Consider the following 25,618-nt stretch of genomic DNA (forward strand, 5'->3'; position numbering starts at 1 on the left):
ATGATAATTGTACCTAATGTGTGGTGATGTGAGATTTAAATGAGGTAGTACAGGATGACCCCAGATAAAGGCATGATGGAAAAGTGTATTAAATGATATGGATCATTTTCTTCTCTTGATCAACAAATGAAGCGGTTTTCCATCTATGTCCTAGTTGTGTGTTCTCCTTCACAATGAAATAGAAGTCTTAAGGCTTGCATTTCTGTTTCCTAGGTATGTCAGACTGTTCTAAATGACCATATTAATAGAGCAAAAAGAAATACCCAAGGGTATTAAAAAAAAAAACCTGTTCAAATTTATTACTTAGCTGACAAGAAAGCAAAGAGTCTTTGAGAGCTACGGACTTGGTGAAGGCAGGAATGCAGTGGGTCAGAGGAAGGCAGAGGGTGGTTTCCAGAAAGCATCTATTGAACCCATGTGATGTGGAGCCTCGGTTTTCACAGCTTCCTGGGCGTGCTTGAGTTAGGTGATAAAGCTTTCAGCTCACAGCCCACCAGTGGGCAGTGTATTAGGAGGGTGCCCTCTGCCACTCAAATTGACCACAAAGGACTGTGTCTAGCTATAAGGGTGAAGGGGGAGTGAGTCTGACCCACCTCGTGCTTCCTAATACAAGGAAATTGCCCTCTCGAGCTTTGGCTCTGGGTGGAAGGGAAAAAAGTCATCTTAGAGAATTCATAGCCAGCCCACCCAGGAGCTTGAATCTTGAATTAGTCTGATTTGTGTGCTCCAAAAAAGCTTCCAGCTGAGAACTTCATATAAAGTGCGATAATGCTTCCAGGTACCTGGCAGGGAAAAAAAAAAAAAATCCCACAAATCCAAATCCTCCCTAGACCAGACCTTCTCAAATTCTGCTGTGCGTGGGGTTATGATTAAAATGCAGATTCTGATTCGGTAGGTTTAGGGCTTGAGAGTCTGCAAATTTACAATCTGTCAGGTGAAGCAGCTACTGCTGGTCCATGGATCACACTTTAAGCCAAAAAGCCCACCTTCAACTCAGAGGTCTCCAAGAAGGTCCACAGAAAACATCCCAAGGATATGAAATCACAATCCATGACTCTAAAAGACAAAAGAAAGCAAAATCCAGCAGGAACAAGAGAGAGAATTAGACCAGCAAAGATTTCAGATATTAGAATTATCTAACTCAGAATATAAAATGGATGGTTCATGCATTTTAATAATTTATGAAATCAAAAATGAGAGCAAGGAGAAAAAAACTTACATGAATATCTGATAAGGTCTAGCAAAGTGGAAAAGAACTTATAGACATGAAAAATATACATATATAATTATAAAGTTTTATAAATTAATGGTTCAGTAGCAGATTAAATGCGGCTGAAGAGAAAATTATTTTTTTAACTGTAGTATAGATTTAAAGAATGTATTTAGAATGAAACAGAAAGACAATGGAGTAGAGGAAATATTTGAAGAAATATTACTAGAGAATTCTCTAGAATTAAAGATAAAAAAACTTCAGCTTCAGGATGTCCAACAAATTTGAAACAGAATAATATAAAATAAATCTATGCCAAAGAGAAGCTATTCAAAGTTACTTAGTGAATAAGACAAGTTAACCCTGCCCCCAAAAGGTCGGTTAACTAATTGCCAACTTAACAGTGATAACAATGGAAACCAGAAGATAGTGAAACCATATTTTCAATAACTTGGGAGAAAATAATACCTGACCTAGAGTTTCCTATCCAAACAAACAAATCAAAAACCAACTATTTTTCATAATGAAAACAAGTGTTTTTCAAAAGTATAAAAACATAATTTTGGGACTTCCCTGGTGGTGCAGTGGTTAAGAATCCACCTGCCAATGCAGGGGACACAGGTTCGAGCCCTGGCCCGGGAAGATCCCACATGCTGCGGAGCAACTACTGAGCCTGCGCACCAAGAGCCCATGCTCTGTGATGAGAGAAGGCACCGCAAGGGGAAGCCTGCGTACCACAAGGCACAGTAGCTCTCATGCACAGCAACAAAGACTCAATGCAGTCAAAAATAAATAGGTAAGTAAAATAGAATAAAATAACATCGTTTATCATCAGTAGTGTATCCCTAAAGGAAATTCTAGACAATGTATTTCAGACAGAAGGAAAACGATTCCAGATAGAAATTTTATGAGGCAAGGAGGAATCATTAGTAAAAAAAAAAAAAAGTATTTTTTGAAGAGACATAATACATGATAACAAAAAGAGGGGAGGTGATGTTGGATTTATCATGTTTAATGTCCTTGTATTGTTCTTGAGATTTTTAAAATTTATTTTTTATTGCTCACCAGCCTTATTTTTTAAACATACCACTTATTTTGTTGGAATTGTCAAAGACTGCATTTAGATCTCATAATGCTTTTATTAAATGTTTACAATAGTAAATAGTTTGACTTCAATAAATATTATTGGTCTTTGTGTACTGATCAATTCATGTTATCCATTGAACAATTTCGTAGATTATCAATTTATTTTATGTGTACCAAAGATAAACTTTTGAGTTTGATAAGTGAGTTTTCATTTTCAGTTTTTAGGGAAACCAACAAAAGGAGAGAAGTACACTGTGTAACTTTGAAGCTAGTGGACATGAAATGAAAAAAATCAATCTAAACAAAGTCAGAAAGGAAAGATGAAGTAACATAGAAAAGATGGCTTACATTAAACACACACACAACAATGGAAATAAATAAACCTAAATATAATAGTAGACATTGACATAAGTATAATAGATTTTAGTGGATAAAAATTGATTAAACGTTTCAGACAAAGATTGTCTGACGTGAGAAAAAAGGTAAACATCTGAGTGATTCCTGTAGTGTGGTCCTTGGACCAGCAATATTAACGTCACCTGGGAAATTATTAGAAATACAGATTCTTGAACCTACCCCAGACCATCAGAGTCTGTGGTGGTAGGAGCTTTAACAAGCCCTTTGAGAGCCACTGCTCCAGCTACATGTTCTCTACAGAAGACATGTCAAAACATGAAAAGAGACCCCTGAAAGGATGTTAGTCAATAAATACAAATGGTCACATCTGTGCAGCAGTTGCAAATGAGCCATGTAATATATTTGTCAAAAGTGCAGATTCCAGGGCCTCACCCTATATCTGGTTATCAGTCTTTGGTTGGCCCTAAGATTTGTCATTTAAAATGTGTGCTACATACCCCAAGGTGTAAGAGCCACTATTATACGCAAGGGAAGTAGAAAATCTTTGAATTCCTTGGCCAAATAGGGGTCTGAGGATCATCGAGAAAAGGAAGAGAAGCGTCAGGCCTAAAGTGCAGGGCAGGGAGGTTTGTGAAGGGAGTGGCTGATGGACAATTAACTGGCAGTGCAGAATGTAAAATAATTTTATGAACAGTGATACCTAATATTCCATGTGAATTGTTTCCATGGCTACAATATACCCCCAAACTGGTCCTTCTAAATTCTAAATGAAATCAGCTGCACACAGACATGCATTGTAGGTGTTTTTTGTTTTTGTGTCTGTTTCTTGAATGTTGATGAGGCTTATGTGGGTGGTGGTCTGTAGTTTAACAGGTGCTAACTATATAGGATGAGAAGGCCATCTTCCTCTGCAGATGTAGTGGCTCAGAGGGGGGATGTTAACACTGCAAGCATCCCTGGACTCCTCAGATGTCTTGGGGGAAGACTTTGATATTCCATCGAGGATAGACTGGGAATGTGAGCAAACTTCCCAAGCTCTGAAGAGTTAGGGACACCCCCGATGACATCTGGCTCCACAATTCTTGTGCCAATCCTGGTAACACAAAGCAAGAGTTCACTGTTGCTTGTTGACTTACCTTGACTGAATCTTTATCTTCATTTCTGAAAAGGATATGAAATTTTAGGTCTAGGCATGTGAATTCTCTGACAGCAACGAGAACAATGCTCACTTTCTGTGGATAGCCAAGTTTGAGAACCTGACCACACCCTTGAAATGTATGCCTCATTTCATATCACTGGGGCTGTGTTTCCTGCAAGCACCTCAGAACTAACTCTATCCTTACTGTTATCCATCTTCAGGTTATTTAAGGATTAAAGCACAAAGCAAGACTTATACTGTGTCTTAAATCTGTCAGCAGCAAGTGTTAAGCATTACAAAGTACTAGGTAAACAACTTAGAATAATAACTTGGATTTAAGACACTGTTGGAAAAAGTTATGATGTAGTCAGGACGTATTCAGCCTGTTTGCCGAGTAAAGCCTTTTTTTTTTCTGTGTGGAAAGAAAATGAAGTCAGTTTTTCTCCTTCCTGGGATCCATCTTGTGTACTGAAATATAAAAATAAAATAGAATTTGAATTTCAGATTTCAGATTTCCTACTTGAAGGAGCTCAAATCCTTGGCAAAGCTGTGGATTACTAGGCGGCAACATAGGGAAGAAAATACAAATTATAGAGGCACCAGCTGCTGTTTAATATTTAGGGTGAACTTAATCCCAGTGTTGGCCTTGAGGGTAGAGCATATTTTCTTGAAAATCAATCCAAATGCAGAAGTTAAACTTTACTATGACCCAAAACTTGAATAAATGATAATTATGGAAATTGGACAGTTGTGACTTTGTGCTTATTTTACTTAAGTTATTATCTGGAGTGTGCCAGATCTTTAAAATGTAGAGAAGAAAAAAAACCCATGCAACTCCCAATTCCACATTCTCAGCTATTGCACATCCTGTGAAATCTCAAAGTTTACCCCATGATTTCTGTGAGTCCTAAAAAGCTTATGGTGTCTTCTGTTTCTGAGCTTCTGTTTTCATCTACAGCATTTACGCCCCATGCCATGTTGACCCCAAAATAAAAGTGGTCTCCTCTTGATTTCCAGTAGACACTATCATAAAAAAGAAAACTATACAAAAATCCACTCACATGGACCATGTATACGGTTTTACTCGTAATTTGGGGTCCTCAGAGAAATTACAGTTCACACTGTCCATTAGGAAGCTGTGGGTCATTAACAAAACCTTTATTGGCTTTATTGACAACCCCCCTGGAGTTCTAAGCCCTGTTTGTTTGTTTTTTATAAATGTATTTATTTTTGGCTGCATTGGTCTTCGTTGCTGCATGTGGGCTTTCTCGTTGCGGTGAGCGAGGGCTACTCTTTGTTGCGGTGCGAGGGCTTCTCATTGCTGTGGCTTCTCTTGTGGCAGAGCATGGGCTCTAGGCACGCGGGCTTCAGTAGTTGTGGCACGTGGGCTTCCGTAGTTGTGGCTTGAAGGCTCTAGAGTGCAGGCTCAGTAGTTGTGGCACACAGGCTTAGTTGCTCCACGGCACGTGGGATCTTCCTGGACCAGGGCTCAAACCCATTAACCACTGTGCCACCAGGGAAGCCCTAAGCCCTGTTTTATGTGTGAGGGAACGGAGTCTCAGAAAGATCCTGGGATTTGCCAAAGTCACACAGCCAACTAGGGCAGGCATTGTATCCATCTCCTTTAATTCTAGATCCTTTTACAATGTTAGTGGAGAAAAAAAAAAAAAAAAGAGTACTGATCATGATTTGGCACTAACTGCACATATGAGCCTGAAAGTGTACTTAATGTACCTATCCTCGAATTGCTGACATAAGTGAAATTGTTTCTTTTTTGTGCCATTTTGCTTCAAATGATTTGCAGAGAAAATAAGCTATTGATTTTCCAAATCTTGTGCAAGTTATTGGTGAAAGATAAGTACTGAAATTTCCAACTGGTCTCTAAAATGTTGACAGTAACAAATATTATAGTGACACTACTGTGAGTATGGAGAAGGGATGTTAAAAGGTCACTACAGTCTGTGTCAAGGCAAATTGACTGGACTGAAATCAAGAAAGAAAAAAGAACTGCATTTTGGGGGCAAAGAAAAATAATACAGCATTGTAATGAAATGTGTTTAAATTTCAGCCAGAGGAAGAAAAATATGGTGTGCAGTGACCAGTCACAGTCCACTTTATTATTATTATTTTTTTACAGGAAACCACGACTACTTGAGACAAACAATAGTCCAAATGAGCAATGGGAATCAGACCAGCAGGTCCAATTATAACCCAGAGGCATAGTTTGGCAGTTATGTGCTGTGGAAAAAAAGACTTTTGGACCTCTATAAATCACCCCAAATATCCCCATTCTTGACAGCACCAGCAGTCAAGGGCTTATCTTTTGAGCTCAAAGGATAGCATTACTAATGTAAAAGATCTTTAGCCTATTGAGGGAACAGGCACTATATATAAATCTCAAATAATATAGTCTCTGAGAAATAATCCAACTTTTAGCACATAAAAACTTTCTGGATTCCAAGAACAAATGTCACCAGCTGAGGTGAAATTACATATTTCTGTTGCTTGGTTCAGTGCAGGAACGTTTTGAGAATAAACCGTGGGGCTATGACCCCATTTCACAACCTACCCACAATAAATTCACCTCGTAACTTCACCCAAACAACTGCAGCTACTAAAACCCCTTAGAGAGACAAATAAAGTGACCTCCTTTGGTAATCAGATGCTATTATTTTTAGGGTATGTTTTACAGAACAATTTTCTGTGTTTTTGCAATAAAGAAAATTATTTTGACCTTTGTGCACCTACGTTTGTTTAAAAAAAACCCACACAACCGTCCTATTTCTATCTGTAAACCAGACTTTGAGGGAACTTTTGGCTGTGGTTCTTATTTGGATTGACTTGGCAATGAATATATTGTTTTGATCCAGGTTGAATCTGGGCAGTCACAATTTTTGTGCATTCAGTTAGATTTCAGAGGATTATGTATGCCTCTTTTTATGCAAAGGATAGATAAATGCATCCACATTCTTTTTAGAGATCAGGAAGAAAACTACAAAAACAACATAGTAACACCTCAATTAACTCAATTACTGGAGAGATTTATATTTAGATTTGGGGCTAAACAAAAGTCAATCAGGAAATCCTTTTTTTTCCCTAAACTTTTTTAAATTAAAAAAAAGCTCTAAAATCTATTAATTTAATAAGTATATTGTGATGATACACTAGACCCTCTCCTTTTAATATACTGCAGGATTGTCAGGTAAAAGCATATGGGTTTGGGCTTAATTTAAACTTAACTAAAATATGCCTCAAGATTTTGAAAAACATTTAGTAATACATAGCTCACACTTACATGGTATTTTCTGTGCCCCATTTACTTTTCTGAGTTTTGTATGGGTATCTCTAAGTATGTGTATGTGTTTGTACACATACATATACATTCACATATTTATTTAATCCTTATACCGCCCTGGAAAGCAGGTACTGTTAGTAATATTCCCATTTTACAAATAAGGAAACTGAGGCACTGAGAAAATAAGTAACCTGACAAAACTACACTGCATGGAAGAACCATGGTGGGAATCCCAGCACTCTGGCCCCAGATCCTGTCCTCTTAACCAGTACGCTATATTGCCCTGAGGTCAAGTCCTTATTCGGCTTCTTCTTCTAGGAGGGAAACAACAATTTCTGGAGGATTGAGGTGCTGTGGTTTGCTGGTGTGGGACAGAGTGGGTGTAGATTAAATTCCTTTTCTTCTGTAATCAGCTTCATGACCTTGGGAAAGTCACTTTGGGCCTTGGGATTCTGCTTTTTGACATGAATTAAAGGGATTAGTCTAGACCCAAGCTGTCCATTAGGTAGCCCCTAGCCAAGCACTTGAAACGTGGCCAAATTGAGATTGTCCTATGTGTAAAACCCACACCAGGCTTCAGAGCCTTAGTATGAAACAAAGAATGTAAACTTGTCTAGTGTTTTTTTTTTAATTAATTAATTAATTAATTAATTAATTAATTAATTAATTTAAGGTTGCCTTGAGTCTTCGTTGCTGCACGCGGGCTTTCTTTAGTTGCAGCGAGTGGGGGCTACTCTTTGTTGCAGTGTGAGGGGCTTCTCATTGCTGTGGCTTCTCTTGTCGCTGAGCACGTGCTCTAGGTGCGTGGGCTCAGTAGTTGTGGTGCATGAGCTTACTTGCTCCGTGGCATGTGGGATCTTCCCAGACTAGGGATCGAACCCGTGCCCCTGCGTTGGCAGGCAGATTCTTAACCACTGTGCCACCAGGGAGGTCCCTCTAGTGTTTTTTATATTGTTTATGTGTTGAAATGATAATATTTTGCATATACTGGGTGAAATAAAATATATTACAGTTAATTTCACCTGTTTATTCTTCTTCTAATGTGACTACTAGAAACATTAAAATTCCATGTGAGATTTATGTTGTGGTTCACATGATATTTCCATTGGATTGTAGTAACAGTTCTTCACCCACATTCGCCTTGATATTTCCAAGTGAAACACCTCGATAGGCATAGGCAGGGAGATGCACAATTCCAGAAACATTAGCTTTATTATCACGATTTTCTCACTTAAGAAAATTTTAGACTGCACGTTCATGACATTGACATTATAAAAATAACTCAAGTCCTCTCCAAGTCATTAAAAAGTTAGTTATTTGCAAATGTTGCTGTTTGTTATTAGGAACAAATTATTTGGTCACACTTCAGACTGAGTTGTCATTCTGGTGTGTCAAGATATTTCTAATAATCCTTCCAGTCCTGAGATTCTGCAGTTCTGTTTTTATAGAAGCCCACCCATGGACTTTGTATGAGATGACAATGGAGAAATAAAGATACAAAGGTTTATAATTTGAAGAATGTCAGGAGTACTGTCATCGTTTGCCTCTTTCTTAAAGAGGAGCTAATGATCTTGGGAAGCTGCCAACAGTGGGCCGCTGGAGGAAAGCATATTCAAAGTGATGGGACTAACTGGCCCCGCCAGGAGCACAGACCTGGTATTCCTCTCATGGTTTGCAGTTATGCCCCTGGGTTTGCTCGCTGTTACAAGGAGCGCTGTTTCTACCTGCACAAGCTGTGGCAAGAGCAGCTGTGTTCTCAGTTTCCACTGTCAGTGTTGCTGAAGGCAAGACACCTCATACAGCTGTCCCAGCAAGCCCTGGGGATAATCTGATCATCTACCTTTGCCCTGGCATCGTACAAGTTGGATGATAAAGATCAGCTTCTGGTTAAAAGTTATACTTCTGGATAATTTACCATCTTCAAGGTGTTGTGGGGTGATTCATGGAATATAGAAGGAGTCGGCAGGCAGATGTAGGATAATTAATAATTCAGAAAAGAATTCTTAAATTTTCTTTAAATAATATTGTAAGTCATTTCACTAAATCCCTGCAGTATACTACAAATGTATCTCAGATAAAAGATAGATTTATCAAATAAGGGATGGGTTGGAGCCAAAGAGAATAAAAACCACTTGAAAAACTCCTTCCTTCCCCTATACTTGCCCTCCCATCCTTCAGATCATAATCAGAAGCCATAATAACACAGGTGGATCATCCAAGCTTTCTGCATTCAAGGGGTTAATATTGTAATACAGTGGTGCTCAAAGTGTACCCCCTGGGTCACAGCACTAGCGTCACCTGGGGACTTAGAAATGCAAATTCTTGGGTCTCACCCCAGGCACTGAAGCAGACACTGGCGGTGAAGCCCAGGAGCTGATGTTTTAACAAGCCCTCCAGGATAGTCCCCACGTTAAAGTGGGAGAACCTGTGCTGTGTAAACACTGCTGGTTCTGGACCAGATTCCCTTTATCTGCTGATGCCTTCACCTGTGGGTATCTGTGGGCAGCTAACAGCCCACAGCTGCAACCTTCACCAAACAATTGTCCTTGGTCGGAACCCTTTGCCCAGACATAGAGACGCCTCAGGGGTTATGCCCCAACCTCCACTGTGGAGCCTGGCCAACCAGCAACTGATGTGGGCATACCAAAGCCCTTTTACTTCAAGGCAGGATGACTCTGTAGCATGGTTTGTACTGCAGAGCTCCTCTGTGGGATCAGGCTGATGTTATACTTTACTTGACACCACATCCTTGCTCATCTCCTTGCCCTTCCCTGTCTTGCTCCTTCACTCCCTTATAAGGAGTCCTCCCTCAATACAGCACATGCACCCAATCCTTGTCTCAGGCTCTGCTTCCAGAGAATCTGCTCAGTTACAATCATGGGTCAGAAAACTGTGCCTTGTGGGCCAGTCACCAGTTTGTGCAAATAAAGTTTTATTGGAAAATAGCTATGCCTGCTATTTACATATTGCCTATGGCTGCTTTTGCACCACAATAGCAGACCTAAATAGTTGTGACAGAAACTGTATATTTCACAAATTCTGAAATACTTACTATCTAGCTTTTTAAGGAAAAATTTATTGATGTCCACCTAAGACATTAGCCAAGGTCAGTTGGACAAAAGCTAGAAGTGAACAAAGATTCTAATATGTATTAAGCATGGGTTAGAAGCAGTGGTGTGCTGGAGCCACTTGTGCATGTCTCTTTCCAGCTCTACATCACTTTGGTTGCTTGAAATCAGCCATGATGGGAATATTTCCAGATGGGAATATTTCCAAATGGAAATTGGCAAATTCTACAAAACAGATATTTTTTTTCCTGGAGAGCCAGGTGTTAAGTATTTACCAGCACACCACTGGTTCTAAGCCAGTTGTCTTACACCCTTTAGCATGGTACAAAGAGTTAAGACTCTTTAATGGAAGGCAAGAGGAAAACAGGTTGAGATCCCCCAAGTACATATGAAAGCACTCTTAAAACAGCGATTTTAATTTTTTTAAATAGAAAATCTTTCTCTTGTGGCCACATATGATCTCTGGGATCTATCTCCATTAAAAAAAATTTTATTTCTATACTGGTCTATGCTATTTACTAAATTTGCTGTGAGATGGGGCCCTCCCTCAGCTCACTCTAGCAGGTTGTCTCCTTGTGGTCAATCTAGGAACTCACAGCTTTCCTAACAGATTCTCTTGGGCATCCGTTTGGTCTCAGAATTTCCAGAATCTATACAGGTCTAAAATTTTGTGACCGCTCAACAATCTCTTCTTTGGTTTTCCTACTAGGAGTGGATTATGGGCTCTATCTGGTTACCAGTCTAAATGTGAGGGTGTTAAGGAGTTTTTATTCTTCTAAAATAGAAGAGGAATAGGAGTTGGATTTTCCACAAAAATTTCTTTTGGGGGAATTTGGTAACCAGCCTATAAAATGACCCCCAGTGGTCTCCACTATCTGTTAGTTATTCCCTGCATCATTCCCTCCTATGTGAACAGAGATGCCCAGGGGGATGGGGCAGAAGTGACAGTGTGTGGTTTCCAAGGATGCCATAAAAGATATTGTGGCTTTGCCCTTGCTCCCTTGGATCCTTCATTCTGAGGGAAGCCAGCTACCATGTTGTGAGGACACTCAAGCAGGCCACTGCAGAGGCCCTCAAGGATGAGGAGAGGAAGTGAGGTCTCTCACCAACACCCAGCACCTGAGAGGTGAACCCTCCACCCCAGGCAAGCCTTCAAAGGACTGCAGCCCTCCCCAGCTAAGTGGCTTTTGAATCCCTGATCCAGAGAAACCATGTGAGATAATAAATACATATGGTTGTGTTCAGCTGCTAAGTTTTGGGGTAATTTGTTAGGCAGCAATGGCAAACTAATACATGCAGTGTTTATGCCCTTCATTGGTTGTTCATGATCAATCAAAGTTTGAAACTATCATCTAAATTTGAAAGGTCGTACATCCCAACAGTCACTGGGGCACAAATTATTTTTACTCTGGTCTGCTGCATACCTAAAAGTATTTTTGACTCAAAAGCTAAGGAAAGTCGTATTAACCTGTGAGTTCTCCGGTATGTCACTGTGTCACTGACACACAGCAGTCAATAATGTGCTGACCTACTCCTCCAGGTCAGAGATCAATTTTGCTTAATGATCCTGGCTTGAAACTGATTTTATTTAATCACAGTACATTATTTTGTGGTTGAATCATCTGAAATGCTTTTCCTAGCACTGGAGTTATGAAAGACATTTATGAGCTAAATGCCCCATGGGTTGGTAATGCTGCAGCGAGCTCTTTGCCCCCTCAGGCCACCTCTTCAGATCTGGTCTAGATAATAAATTGCTCTGTCTTCCTGGGGAGACCACAAGGTGTGTTCAAAACCCAGTGTGTCTGGGCTTTCACCTGAATGATTGAGCACACAGTTCACTTTCCACCTTTGCTGGGTTGCTCATGAAGTTACAACTAGTTTTTATGTCTTTTTTTATCGGGTCCTGTACAATTTTCTCATCTTAATTTGACTCTTCCTTAATTGGAACTTTAACTTTGCATCTTTTTTAATCTTTTAAAAATTATACTGATAGAAAGACACTGAGGTTTTGTTAAAGCTGTGTTTAGTGCAAGACAATTATTAACAGTTTTAAATTTCCTGTCCTGTTTGGAAAACTTATCCGTGTGCTTGTTTCCACTCTATAGAGTGATACGGACTAGAATGCAATTTTCATGGGTAATTGTTGCCATAAAAAAGTCTCCAATCACATATGATCCCTGCATGAAAAAAAATTCTTACACTGACAACCCCAAGTTGGCAATGTTGTGAAATTTTAATGTCTCTCTCCTGGGTAGAGTTTCCATGTGGCAGAAGTTGGCAGGACAACTATCTTGCCATCTTCTTTATGGCCCCTCTCCAGTCCTCTCTTGGTCCCTCCTTCCTTTCAGGATTCTTTTCTTCCACATCACCCTTCAGCCCTTCCCAGGCCTCATCTGGACCCCAGCTCCATGCTTCCTGACCACATCTTCCTATCAAATTCCTCCTGCCTCAGTGCTGTGGTTTGCAAATGCTCTTTATAGCAAGACCCTAACAGAGTCTTATACACTCCTCCAATAGACAGATAAAAGCAGTGGATTTTTTTCATATATATTTATTTGCAATTTCAATTCATTAGATTTATCTATTATAAATTCAATGAGGAGATGATTAAAGGATGTTGCCTGAACACAGATCCAAAATCAGGGCTTACTGGTGGCATTTGGAGTCTTACACCAACCTTGTCATATGATTTTTCGCATTTTGTAGAATATTTTTCTCATATAGAGTTTTAAAAAAAGCCCCGATTTAAACAAATAAGTTGTGGCAAATGCTAACAAGTTTGTAACAGTTCACCTTGACCTATCAAAATACACTTCAAGCATGTCTGCAAATTTGAAAATGAAATAAAATATTTTGTTTCAAAATAGAATTATTTTAAATACCTATCTAATTACTTTATGTATCAAATTTTGATAAGCACTGATTTGGGAGAAATAGAAAATTCATTTCATATATACTTAGTAACATAAGATATTCAGCAGTCTCATTTTTAAAAATTCTCAGTGCTCATCTTTTCAGCAATCTACACAAAATTTCAGAAAAGCCAATTTTTTTCCTTTTGCTGACATTGTAAGAAATGTTTCATATGCCACATGATTTTCTGTAAGCCAGATTGAGCTCATTCAGCTCAGGGAAAAAATCCAGCGAGGTGTGCAGGGCCGGGCAGCTGAGTTCCCTCTGAGCTGTGGTTATTAGCTAACGGAGTCAGGAATTTTTGACCCATCTAGCTGATCTCTGACTGTTAATGTGAGGTCAAGCACAGTGGTCAAATTAGAAGGAATTGCTCTAATTTTGCTCCTTCTTAAGTGTCCTTCCACCTGGGGCAGCCAATGCCCAGCTCCATCAATTGAGGAAGAATCAAGAGGTGAGGGAACTCGGCTTGTGCAGACCCCAGGCTTCAGTTTTTTCCTCTTTTGCAGACTTTCATGACCTCTACCCTCTCCTCAGGCACCGCTCTTCTCACCCATGTCCTTTAAGTCTTCGTCATGTGAGGCTCTGCCTCAGTTGGCTTCACCCTGTTATTTTATGCAGTAGATCATCCAAATAAACTTATTCCAAGGAACAGAGCACCTGTCTGCATGCACAAGGCAATGCCTTCTCATCCTCTAGTTATACTTTATGGATAAATATATACAGGATGTATATTTCAGCAGGCAGAATCTTAGGAATATCTTACCTTAGGGCTCCCTATAAACATCTTCAAGTAGTGATAATGTTTGGAAATCATCATTCATGTTATTTCAGAGAACTCACAAAAATCTAATTGGAAGGCCACCTGTCATAACATGACAACATTGGTGCTATATATCAGTCAACACTTTTGACAGATATTGGCATCAAAGTCAATGCTCACCTGACTTTTCAGCGGTGTTTAGATGAGAGCTTCCACTCCTGCCATCGTTGGTGCCATTGCCTTTGCACCAGCAGCACAGTTAGTCTGACCTGAAAGTGCCGAATTATATGATGGCAAGTTGACAACAGGTGTCAACATTTAACAATATTTCCCCCACCTGGATGTCCAATATTTTCCAACAGCAATCTTCCTGATGTTCCTCTGCAGAAACACACTTCTTAAAAAATAAAGCTGAGATGGTCACAGGGTCAGTCATCTTTGTGTTCATTTAAATTAAATTTTAAATGGTCACAAGCTCATTGATGGGATGTGTAGGACAAAGCCTGGATGCTCCCTTTTATCATCAGGTGAAGGTACAGACAGTGTGCTGTTGCTCTTTGACCACGTCCTCCCCTCACTCACATTGCAGTAATAACTCTTTTGAATGACACTATAGTGTATTTTATTAAAAAAATTTAAATGTACTTATAGTGTATTTTAATCTTCATGTCTGAACGTTGCTTGCATACATTTTTTTATATAAATCTGTGCAATATTTTTGCTGAAAGAGGCTGAAATCGTTAGTTTTAGACTCTATGTGTGCTTTAAATCTGGCATTGTAACTTGAGAAGGGCTATATGAAAAACCAGAAAAATTTCAGCGCATAAAGCACAGTGAACACTTGGGCCATTTTCTGCCTTACAGAGGTGAAGCCAAATACCCAATTACCATCTTGTGCTCTGTTGTCTCCTGGAGACTCGTGAGAATTTTCACTACAAGACTTTCTCACTGTCACCAGTGTGACCCCCTTTGGCTGAAAAACCCATTGCCAGTCACATAGGATAGTGTGTCATTTACTCTTGTGCCTGCTCAGATCTCCATTCTAACAACACATTTCTTTTTGCTTTTTTATTATTTATGCTGTGATCCATTTCTGGTTTTAAGGGCAATTTTATTACCCTCACTTGAAATATTATGACAACATTTATAAATATAAATGATAGACACAAACACTTAAAATTTGTAAAGGCTAAAACTCTGACATCATCATGGCAAAATGTGTTCTGTGTTCACTTATCGCATCATTTCCCATGTAAGTTCAGAGCCTGTGCTGTGCATGGGCCCCTCTGGATGGGGTGGAATGTGGTGAGCCTGAGCTGCAGTTTGGAGTTCACATGCACAATTTTATATGTGCAGACATGCTCACTGCTACAGAAAACTGTGAGGGCAGAATTTAAACCTCATCTTGCATGCATACAAGTGGAATATATGCAAGGGGATAGTAGGAAACTACTAGACATCAGCACAAAATCTAGTTGAATTGGCAACATGGCTTAAGTTGGTGGTCTCCAAAGTGTTAAAAATTTGGACTCCAACACATTTGAGTATGCAAATTATTAAATGAAAGCTTTAAAATATTTTAAAAATAGAAGTTGATTCAAACATATGCTGGGTCCCTACAGCATATTCTGAATGCAGTTTGACAGCCATTGCTTTCACACAGCTGAGCTCCTGTTAGTTAAATTCAATATTGAATGTATGAATAGCCCAAAATACATTAATTCGCTTACTTAAAAAAGGATACTTGCTAACCCAAATAAAGCTCACATTGGTAGCATTGCAGGAAGTGTAAATGAGCCTAAGAAAAATTTCCCAGTGAGCTGGCTAAAAATGCAGAGTCCTGGGCCCCCATGCTCATTGATTCAGATTCAGTAAATCTGGGGTTGATCCCAATATTATATATTTTCAGAGCACTACCGGGGGCTCTGATAAAAGTTGTACGTGCATCATATTTTGCAAAATACTGGTTTTAAAGCTCCAGTTATCTGAAAGCAAGCCAGTGATGGCCGTTTTCCCCGGAGAGCTGTTTGAATGTCGTTCCTCCTAGTGCCATATGTTCACTTCAGACTTTGCTGTGAAATAGGAAGATTGAGTTACTGTTGCAGAGCTCTTTGTTTTGTTGCACCAAGATAGCTGGCAGTGGCCTTTAAAAAACACATATATTGTAAAATCCAGAGAAACCCGGTAAAGTTAATTAATTTTATCACCACAGTTTTTCCCAGCTGTCAATTAACAGTGTTTCCACAAAGAGAAATTCTTCCGGCACAGTAGTAATTATTTTAATCAGGGTAACAACAATATAATTTTAATGTGTCATTCTGTTTTATTAAGCAAATCTTACCAACACCTGTGGTGTTGTCACTGAACAGCACAAAACAAGAACACCCTTGTGAAGACTCCATCAGTATTGGGGTATGATGCTGGTGACTAGACAGGAGGTGTCTACTCCAGTGCCAGTTATCTTGGGAACCTTCATCCAGCCTTTCTTTAGCTTAGCTGGACAATATCTGGGCGAGACCACTGCTGGGATCCCCCTCTTCTCTCCACAGCCTACCATCATTTGATTATCATTCTCTCTTCACTTGAGTTTCCCTAGGAGAAGGCCTTAAGGGCTTGAGTGCAAATTGTCTGATTGGGAGATACAGGAAATACCAAGGGCATAGGGGCCTGAGATCGGACAGGGAAGAAAGTCAGTACAGGGTAGAGGCCGTGTTACTAAGCAAGTTCGCACTGGGGGCAGCAGGAGCTCCATCTGAATCTCTAGGAGACCGTGAAGTAAAAGGGTTTAACCTGCATGAGGGAGAAGGCATGGGGCTGGACCACCATCAACTTCCTGTGCTGCATGGTCAATGGCTGCTTCCGGGAGCTGTTTTGGCTTCCCTTTTATGCCAGTGGAGCAGGCTCATTACTCAGAAAAAGTGCCCCAAGCCAGAAAATTAAATTCATCCTAGAATCTACCACTAAAGCACCCCTAAAGGTAAACTCAGGTGTGGTTGAAAGTGGCTTATTATGAATAAGAAAGGCATTCATCTCCCTTCTGTCTATCAGGAAATAGGAGCTCTGTGCCAGGAACCAGGGACAAAGACCTAATATATATTTCTTATTATATCATAATATCACAACCCCTATTAAATTGGTTATGCAGACTAATTCCCCGAAATATCTTTGGAATCCCCTCCCATTTGTCTCCCACCACCATGTTGTCTTGGGTTCTCAGCACCTTTCCTCTGGGTCATTGCAGGAGCCATGTTACTTGTACAGCAGTTACACTTGCCCCTTCTGAATTTTCCTCCATATTTCTCCCAGTGATACTTTTTTTTTGGATAAAACTTTAAAATTCTTCACATGCGCAACACATATAAAAATAACAAATACAGTTGATCCTTGAACACAGGGATTAGGGGCACCGACCCTCCATGGAGTTGGAAATCTGTGTATAGTTTATGGTCCATCTTCCGTATACACGAGGTACCAACGTAACTGCAGTTCCACATTTGCAGATTCAACCAACTGCAGACAGAGTAGCATTGTAGTATTTACTATTGAAAAAAAATCCCTGTATAAGTGGACCCATGCAGTTCAAACCCATGTTGTTTAGGGGTCAGCTATTCTCTTGAACTCGTCATCTGTTTTAAAAAATACACTCATGGAGCTTTATAGTACAGATCCCTCTTTGTCCCCTACTTGAAACTGTAATCCTGAATTTCAATGTTAAGCACACCCATGCATTTCTTTACAATTTTACTACATCTAATTGTATCACTAAACTGTATTTGAATTTTCATTATGTTTGAAAGATTTATATTGTCTGAGTATCTCCTGTAGCTTGATTTTATTTTACTTAATATCTTTTGAGATTCTTTTATGTTGATGAGTATATTTCTAGTTCTTATGTTTTCACTGCTGTTTAATGCTTTATTGTATGAAAGAAATTTATCCATTCTCTTCTTGGTGGACATTTATTTCTCTTATTTTGCTATTGCAACTGCAAGAACATCACTGTACCTGTCTCTTTTTGTCTGTGGATGAAATTTTCTCAGGGATGCTTAATTACACAGAAGTGAAGTTGCTGGATTGAGAGATAAAGATTTTTTAACTTAACCAGTTTTGCCAAATTCCTCTCCTAAGTGGTTTCCCACGTTAATGTTGTATCAAATAGAATATAAGATTCCATTGTTTCACATCTTAACCAACACTAGGTATTGTCAGGTAAAATAATATATAATTTTAATGTTTATTTCCATCATTTACTAGTGATACAAAGAATCTTTTGGGTTTTTTGTCAATTTGAGCTTTTTTAGATCCTGTATCATTTTTTAACTAGGTAATTTGTATTTCTGTTATTGACTTGTTAGATATGCATATAGAAAGATATACCCACAGGCAAAGTAATGACCCCCAAAGGTGTCTCTATCCTAACACCCAGGACCTGTGTATATGTTACTTACATGGAAAAATGTGACTCTGATGATGTGATTAAATTAAGAACCTTGGATGGGGAGATCATCCTGGATTATCTGTATGGAAGCAATACGCTCACACAAGTCTTTAAAAGCAGAGGAGAGAGGCAGGGGTAGGACAGAGAGATGAGATGAAAGAAGGAGAGATTCAAAGCATGAGGGGGACTTAACCTGCCACTCTTGACTTTGAAGATGGGGGAAAGAATGTGTGTGGCATCTATTAGCTGGCTGCCCTGAGCTGACAGCCAGCAAGGAAATGATGACCTCAGTCCTATAAATACCAGGAACTGAATTCTGTCAATAACCTTAAACAGCAAAAAAAAGATCTACTTGGGAGCCTCCAGAAACATATACAACCCTGTCAACACCTTGAGTTTAGCCTGTGAGTCTACAGAACTGTAAGATTATTAATTTATGTTGTTCAAGCTGTCAATTTTGTAGTAATTTGTGATGGCAGTAAAAGAAAACTAATACAGTCTTCCCTTGGTATCCCTGGGGGCTTGCTTCCACGACTCTTGCAGATACCAACATCCATGCATGCTCAAGTCCCTTTTTAAAATTTGTGTAGTACAGTTGGCCTCCCTATCCCAGGGTTCCACATAAGCAGATAGGGAGGGACAGGTGTACATGCATACAGAGGGTACTATTCCATGTTTGTGTATACAGCTTACATATATTTTTTCCCAATCTGTGGAGCATCATTGTACTTTATAAATGGTGTCTTTTAATGCACAGAAGTTTTAAAATACAATGAAAGTTAGATTCATCTTTTTTCTCTATTATTTGTGCATTGTAAAAATAAGTTCTTCCTATATACTACAGTCATAGAGACATTTCCTGCTGTCAACATTTAAAAATGTTTATTGAAGTATAGTTGATATCCAGTATTACAATATTCACAATATTTTCTTTGATGAGAGTTTTATCATGAATGGATGTCGAATTTTGTCAAATGCTTTTTCTGCATCTATTGAGATTGTCATATGATTTTTGTCCTTTCTTCTGTTAATATGCTGTGTAACAATGATTCTTTTTGCAGATATTAAACCATCTTTGCATTCTGGAATAAGTCCCACTTGATCATGGTGTATGATCCTTTTTGTATATTGCTGAATTCAGTTTGCTAATATTTTGTTAAGGATTTTTGCAACTATACCTATCAGATAAATTGGCCTGTAATTTTCTCTTTTTGCAGTGTCTTTTTCTGGTTTTAGTACCAGGGTAATTATGGCCTCACAGAATGAATGTGGGAGTGTTCCCTCCTCTTCAGTTTTTGGAATAGTTTGAGAAGGATAGGGGTTAACTCTCCTTCATATGTTTGGTAGAATTCCCCTGTGAAGCTGCTGGACTTTAGTTTGCTAGGAGGTTCGTTTTTTTTATTTTTATAATTACAAATTTGGTTTCATTAATAGTGATTGGTTTGCTCAGGTTGTGTTTTTCTTCCTGATTCAGTCTTGAAAGGTTGAGTGTTTCTAAAAATGTGTCCATTTCTTCTAGGTTGTTCAATTTGTTGGCATATAACTATTGTATTCTCTTACGATTTTTTTGTATCTCTGTGATATCTGCTGCTGTTTCTCCTCTTTTATTATTTTATTTCTATACTCTCTTTTTTTTCTTGATGAGCCTGAATAATGGTTTATCAATTTTTTTAAACATCTTTATTGGAGTATAATTGCTTTGCAATGGTGTCTTAGTTTCTGCTTTAAAACAAAGTGAATCAGTTATACATATACATATGTTCCCATATCTCTACCCTCTTGTGTCTCCCTCCCTCCTACCCTCCCTATCCCACCCCTCTAGGTGGTCACAAACCACCTAGCTGATCTCCCTGTGCTGTGTGGCTGCTTCCCACTAGCTATCCACCGTACGTTAGGTAGTGTATATATGTCCATGCCACTCTCTCACTTCATCACAGCTTACCCTTCCCCCTCCCCATATACTCAAGTCCATGCTCTAGTAGGTCTGTGTTTTATTCCTGTCCTACCACTAGTATCTTCATGACATTTTTTTTTCCTTAGATTCCATGAATATGTGTTAGCATATGGTATTCGTTTTTCTCCTTCTGACTTACTTCACTCTGTATGACAGACTCCAGATCCATCCACCTCACTACAAATAACTAAGTTCCATTTCTTTTTATGGCTGAGTAATATTCCATTGTATATATGTGCCACATCTTCTTTAGCCATTCCTCTGTTGATGGACACTTAGGTTGCTTCCATGTCCTGGCTATTGTAAATAGAGCTGCAATGAACATTTTGGTATATGACTCTTTTTGAATTATGGTTTTCTCAGGGTATATGCCCAGTAGTGGGATTGCTGGGTCGTATGGTAGTTCTATTTGTAGTTTTTTAGGGAACCTCCATACTCTTCTCCATAGTGGCTGTATCAATTTACATTCCCACCAACAGTGCAAGAGTGTTCCCTTTTCTCCACACCCTCTCTAGCATTTATTGTTTCTAGATTTTTTGATGATGGCCATTCTGACTGGTGTGAGATGATATCTCATTGTAGTTTTGATTTGCATTTCTCTAATGATTAATGATATTGACCATTCTTTCATGTGTTTGTTGGCAATCTGTATATCTTCTTTGGAGAGATGTCTATTTAGGTCTTCTGCCCATTTTTGGATTGGGTTGTTTGCTTTTTTGTTACTGAGCTTCATGAGTTGCTTGTAAATTTTAGAGATTAATGAAGAAATTAATGAAGCAACTGACAATTCTTCACTAGTAACTATTTTCTCCCATTCTGAGGGTTGTCTTTTGGTCTTGTTTATGGTATCCTTTGCTGTGCAAAAGCTTTTAAGTTTCATTAGGTCCCATTTGTTTATTTTTGTTTGTATTTCCATTTCTCTAGGAGGTGGGTCAAAAAGGATCTTGCTGTGATTTATGTCATAGAGTGTTCTGCCTATGTTTTCCTCTAAGAGTTTGATAGTGTCTGGCCTTACATTTATGTCTTTAACCCATTTTGAGTTTATTTTTGTGTATGGTGTTAGGGAGTGTTCTAATTTCATACTTTTACATGTACCTGTCCAGTTTTCCCAACACCACTTATTGATGAGGCTGTCTTTTCTTCACTGTATATTCTTGCCTCGTTTATCAAAGATAAGGTGACCAAATGTGTGTGGGTTTATCTCTGGGCTTTCTATCCTGTTCCATTAATCTATATTTCTGTTTTTGTGCCAGTACCATACTGTCTTGATTACTGTAGGTGTGTAGTATAGTCTGAAGTCAGGGAGCCTGATTCCTCCAGCTCCATTTTTCGTTCTCAAGATTTCTTTGGCTATTCAGGGTCTTTTGTGTTTCTATACAAATTGTTAAATTTTTTGTTCTAGTTCTGTAAAAAATGCCAGTGGTAGTTTGATAGGGATTGCATTGAATCTGTAGATTGCTTTGGGTAGTAAGTCATTTTCACCATGTTGATTCTTCCAATCCAAGAACATGGTATATCTCTCCATCTATTTGTATCATCTTTAATTTCTTTCATCAGTGTCTTATAATTTTCTGCATACAGGTCTTTTTTCTCCTCAGGTAGGTTTATTCCTAGATATTTTATTCTTTTTGTTGCAGTGGTAAATGGGAGTGTTTTCTTAATTTCACTCAGATTTTTCATCATTAGTGTATAAGAATGCCAGAGATTTCTGTGCATTCATTTTGTATCCTGCTACTTTACTAAATTCATTTATTAGCTCTAGTAGTTTTCTGGTAGCATCTTTAGGATTCTCTATGTATAGTATCATGTCGTCTGCAAACAGTGACAGCTTTACTTCTTCTTTTCCTATTTGGATTCCTTTTATTTCTTTTTATTCTCTGATTGCTGTAGCTAGAACTTCCAAAACTATGTTGAATAAGAGTGGTGAGAGTGGGCAACCTTGTCTTGTTCCTGATCTTAGTGGAAATGGTTTCAGTTTTTCACCATTGGGGACGATGTTGGCTGTGGGTTTGTCATATATGGCCTTTATTATGTTGAGGCAAGTTCCCTCTATGCCTCCTTTCTGCAGGGTTTTTATCATAAATGGCTGTTGAATTTTGTCAAAACCTTTCTCTATGTCTATTGAAATGATCATATGTTTTTCTTCTTCAGTTTGTTGATATAGTGTATCACGTTGATTGATTTGCATATATTGAAGAATCCTTGCATTCCTGGAATAAACCCCCCTTGATCATGGTGTATGAACCTTTTAATGTGTTATTGTATATTCTGTTTGCTAGTATTTTGTTGAGGATTTTTGCATCTATGTTCATCAGTGATATTGGCCTGTAGTTTTCTTTCTTTGTGACGTCCTTGTTTGGTTTTGGTATCAGGGTGATGGTGGCCTCATAGAATGAGTTTGGGATTGTTCCTCCCTCTGCTATCTTTTGGAAGAGTTTGAGAAGGATAGGTGTTAGCTCTTCTCTAAATGTTTGATAGAATTCGCTTGTGAAGCCATCTGGTCCTGGGCTTTTGTTTGTTGGAATATTTTTTTTTTTTTTTTTGCGGTACGCGGGCCTCTCACTGTTGTGGCCTCTCCAATTGCGGAGCACAGGCTCTGGACATGCAGGCTCAGTGGCCATGGCTCAGGGGCCTAGCCGCTCCACAGCATGTGGGATCTTCCCGGACCAGGGCACGAACCCATGTCTCCTGCATCGGCAGGTGGATTCTCAACCACTGTGCCACCAGGGAAGCCCTGTTGGAAGATTTTTAATCAGTTTCAATTTCAGTGCTTGTGATTGGTCTGTTCATATTTTCTATTTATTCCTGGTTCAGTCTCGGAAGGTTGTGCATTTCTAAGAATTTGTCCATTTCTTTCAGGTTGTCCAGTTTATTGGCATAGAGTTGCTTGTAGTAATCTCTAATAAATTTTTGTATTTCTGCAGTATCAGTTGTTACTTCCTCTTTTTCATTTCTAATTCTACCAATTTGAGTCTTCTCCCTTTTTTTCTTGATGAGTCTGTCTAATGGTTTATCAATTTTGTTTATCTTCTCAAAGAACCATCTTTTATTTTTATTGATCTTTGCTATAATTTCCTTCATTTCTTTTTCATTTATTTCTGATCTGATCTTTATGATTTCTTTCCTTCTGCTAACTTTGGTGTTTTTTGGTTCTTCTTTCTCTAATTGCTTTAGGTGCAAGGTTAGGCTGTGTATTTGAGGTGTTTCCTGTTTCTTAAGTTAGGATTGTATTGCTATAAACTTCCCTCTTAGAAATGCTTTTGATGCATCCCATAGGTTTTGGGTCGTCGTGTCTCCATTGTCATTTGTTTCTAGGTATTTTTTGATTTCCTTTTTGATTTCTTCAGTGATCACTTCATTATTGAGTAGTGTATTGTTTAGCCTCCACGTGTTTGTATTTTTTACAGATCTTTTCCTGTAATTGATATCTAGTCTCATAGCATTGTGGTCAGAAAAGATACTTGATACGATTTCAATTTTCTTAAATTTACCAAGGCTAGATTTGTGACCCAAGATATGATCTATCCTGGAGAATGTTCCATGAGCACTTGAGAAAAATGTGTATTCTGTTGTTTTAGATGGAATGTCCTATAAATATCAATTAAGTCCATCTTGTTTAATGTATCATTTAAAACTTGTGTTTCCTTATTTATTTTCATTTTAGATGATCTGTCCATTGGTGAAAGTGGGGTGTTAAAGTCCCCTACTATGATTGTGTTACTGTCGATTTCCCCTTTTATGGCTGTTATTATTTGCCTTATGTATTGAGGTGCTCCTATGTTGGGTGCATAAATATTTGCAATTCTTATATCTTCTTCATGGATCGATCCCTTGATCATTATGTAGTGTCCTTCTTTGTCTCTTGTAATAGTCTTTATTTTAAAGTCTATTTTGTCTGATATGAGAATTGCTACTCCAGCTTTCTTTTGATTTCCATTTGCATGGAATATCTTTTTCCATCTCCTCACTTTCAGTCTGTATGTGTCCCTAGGTCGGAAGTGGGTCTCTTGTAGACAGCATATATACATGTCTTGTTTTTGTATCCATTCAGCCAGTCTGTGTCTTTTGGTGGGAGCATTTAATACATTTGTATTTAAGGTAATTATCGATATGTATGTTCCTATTACCATTTACTTAATTGTTTTGGGTTTGTTATTGGAGGTCTTTTCCTTCTCTTGTGTTTCTTGCCTAGAGAAGTTCCTTTAGCTTTTGTTGTAACGCGGGTTTGGTGGTGCTGAACTCTCTCAGATTTTGCTTGTCTGTAAAGGTTTTAATTTCTCCACCAAATCTGAATGAGATCCTTGCTGGGTAGAGTAATCTTGGTTGTAGTTTTTTCTCCTTCACCACTGTAAATATGTCCTGCCATTCCCTTCTGGCTTGCAGAGTTTCTGCTGAAAGATCAGCTGTTAACCTTATGGGGATTCCCTTGTGTGTTATGTGTTTTTTTTTCCCTTGCTGCTTTTAATATGTTTTCTTTGTATTTAGTTTTTGATAGTTTGATTAATATGTGTCTTGGCATGTTTCTTCTTGGATTTATCCTGTATGGGACTCTCTGTGCTTCCTGGACTTAACTATTTCCTTTCCCATATTAGGGAAGTATTCAACTCTAATCTCTTCAAATATTTTCTCAGTCCCTTTCTTTTTCTCTTCTTCTTCTGGGACTCCTATAATTTAGATGTTGGTGCGTTTAATGTTGTCCCAGAGGTCTCTGAGACTGTCCTCAGTTCTTTTCATTCTTTTTTCTTTATTCTGCTCTTCAGTAGTTATTTCCACTATTTTATCTTCCAGGTCACTTATCCGTTCTTCTGCCTCAGTTATTCTGCTATTGATCCCACCTAGAGTGTTTTTAATTTCATTTATTATGTTGTTCATCATTGCTTGCTTCCTTTTTAGTTCTTCTAGTTCCTTGTTAAATGTTTCTTGCATTGTCTCTATTTCCAAGATTTTGGATCATCTTTACTATCATTATTCTGAATTCTTTTTCAGGTAGACTGCCTATTTCCTCTTCATTTGTTTGTTCTGGTGGGTTTTTACCTTGCTCCTTCATCTGCTGTGTGTTTTTCTGTCTTTTCATTTTGCTTATCTTACCATGTTTGGGGTCTCCTTTTTGCAGGCTGCAGGTTTGTTGTTCCCGTTGTTTTTGGCGTCTGTCCCCAGTGGCTAAGGTTGGTTCAGCGGGTTGAGTAGGTTTCCTGGTTGAGGGGACTAGTGCCTGTGTTCTGGTGGAGGAAGCTGGATCCTGTCTTTCTGGTGGGGAGGTCCATGTCTGGTGGTGTGTTTTGGGGTGTCTGTAGCCTTATTATGATTTTAGGCAGCCTCTCTGCTAATGGATGGCGCTGTGTTCCTGTCTTGCTAGTTGTTTGGGATAGGGTGTCCAGCACTGTAGCTTGCTGGTTGTT

The sequence above is a fragment of the Kogia breviceps genome, chromosome 14, assembly GCF_026419965.1.
Source record: "Kogia breviceps isolate mKogBre1 chromosome 14, mKogBre1 haplotype 1, whole genome shotgun sequence".
Classification (NCBI taxonomy): domain Eukaryota; kingdom Metazoa; phylum Chordata; class Mammalia; order Artiodactyla; family Physeteridae; genus Kogia; species Kogia breviceps.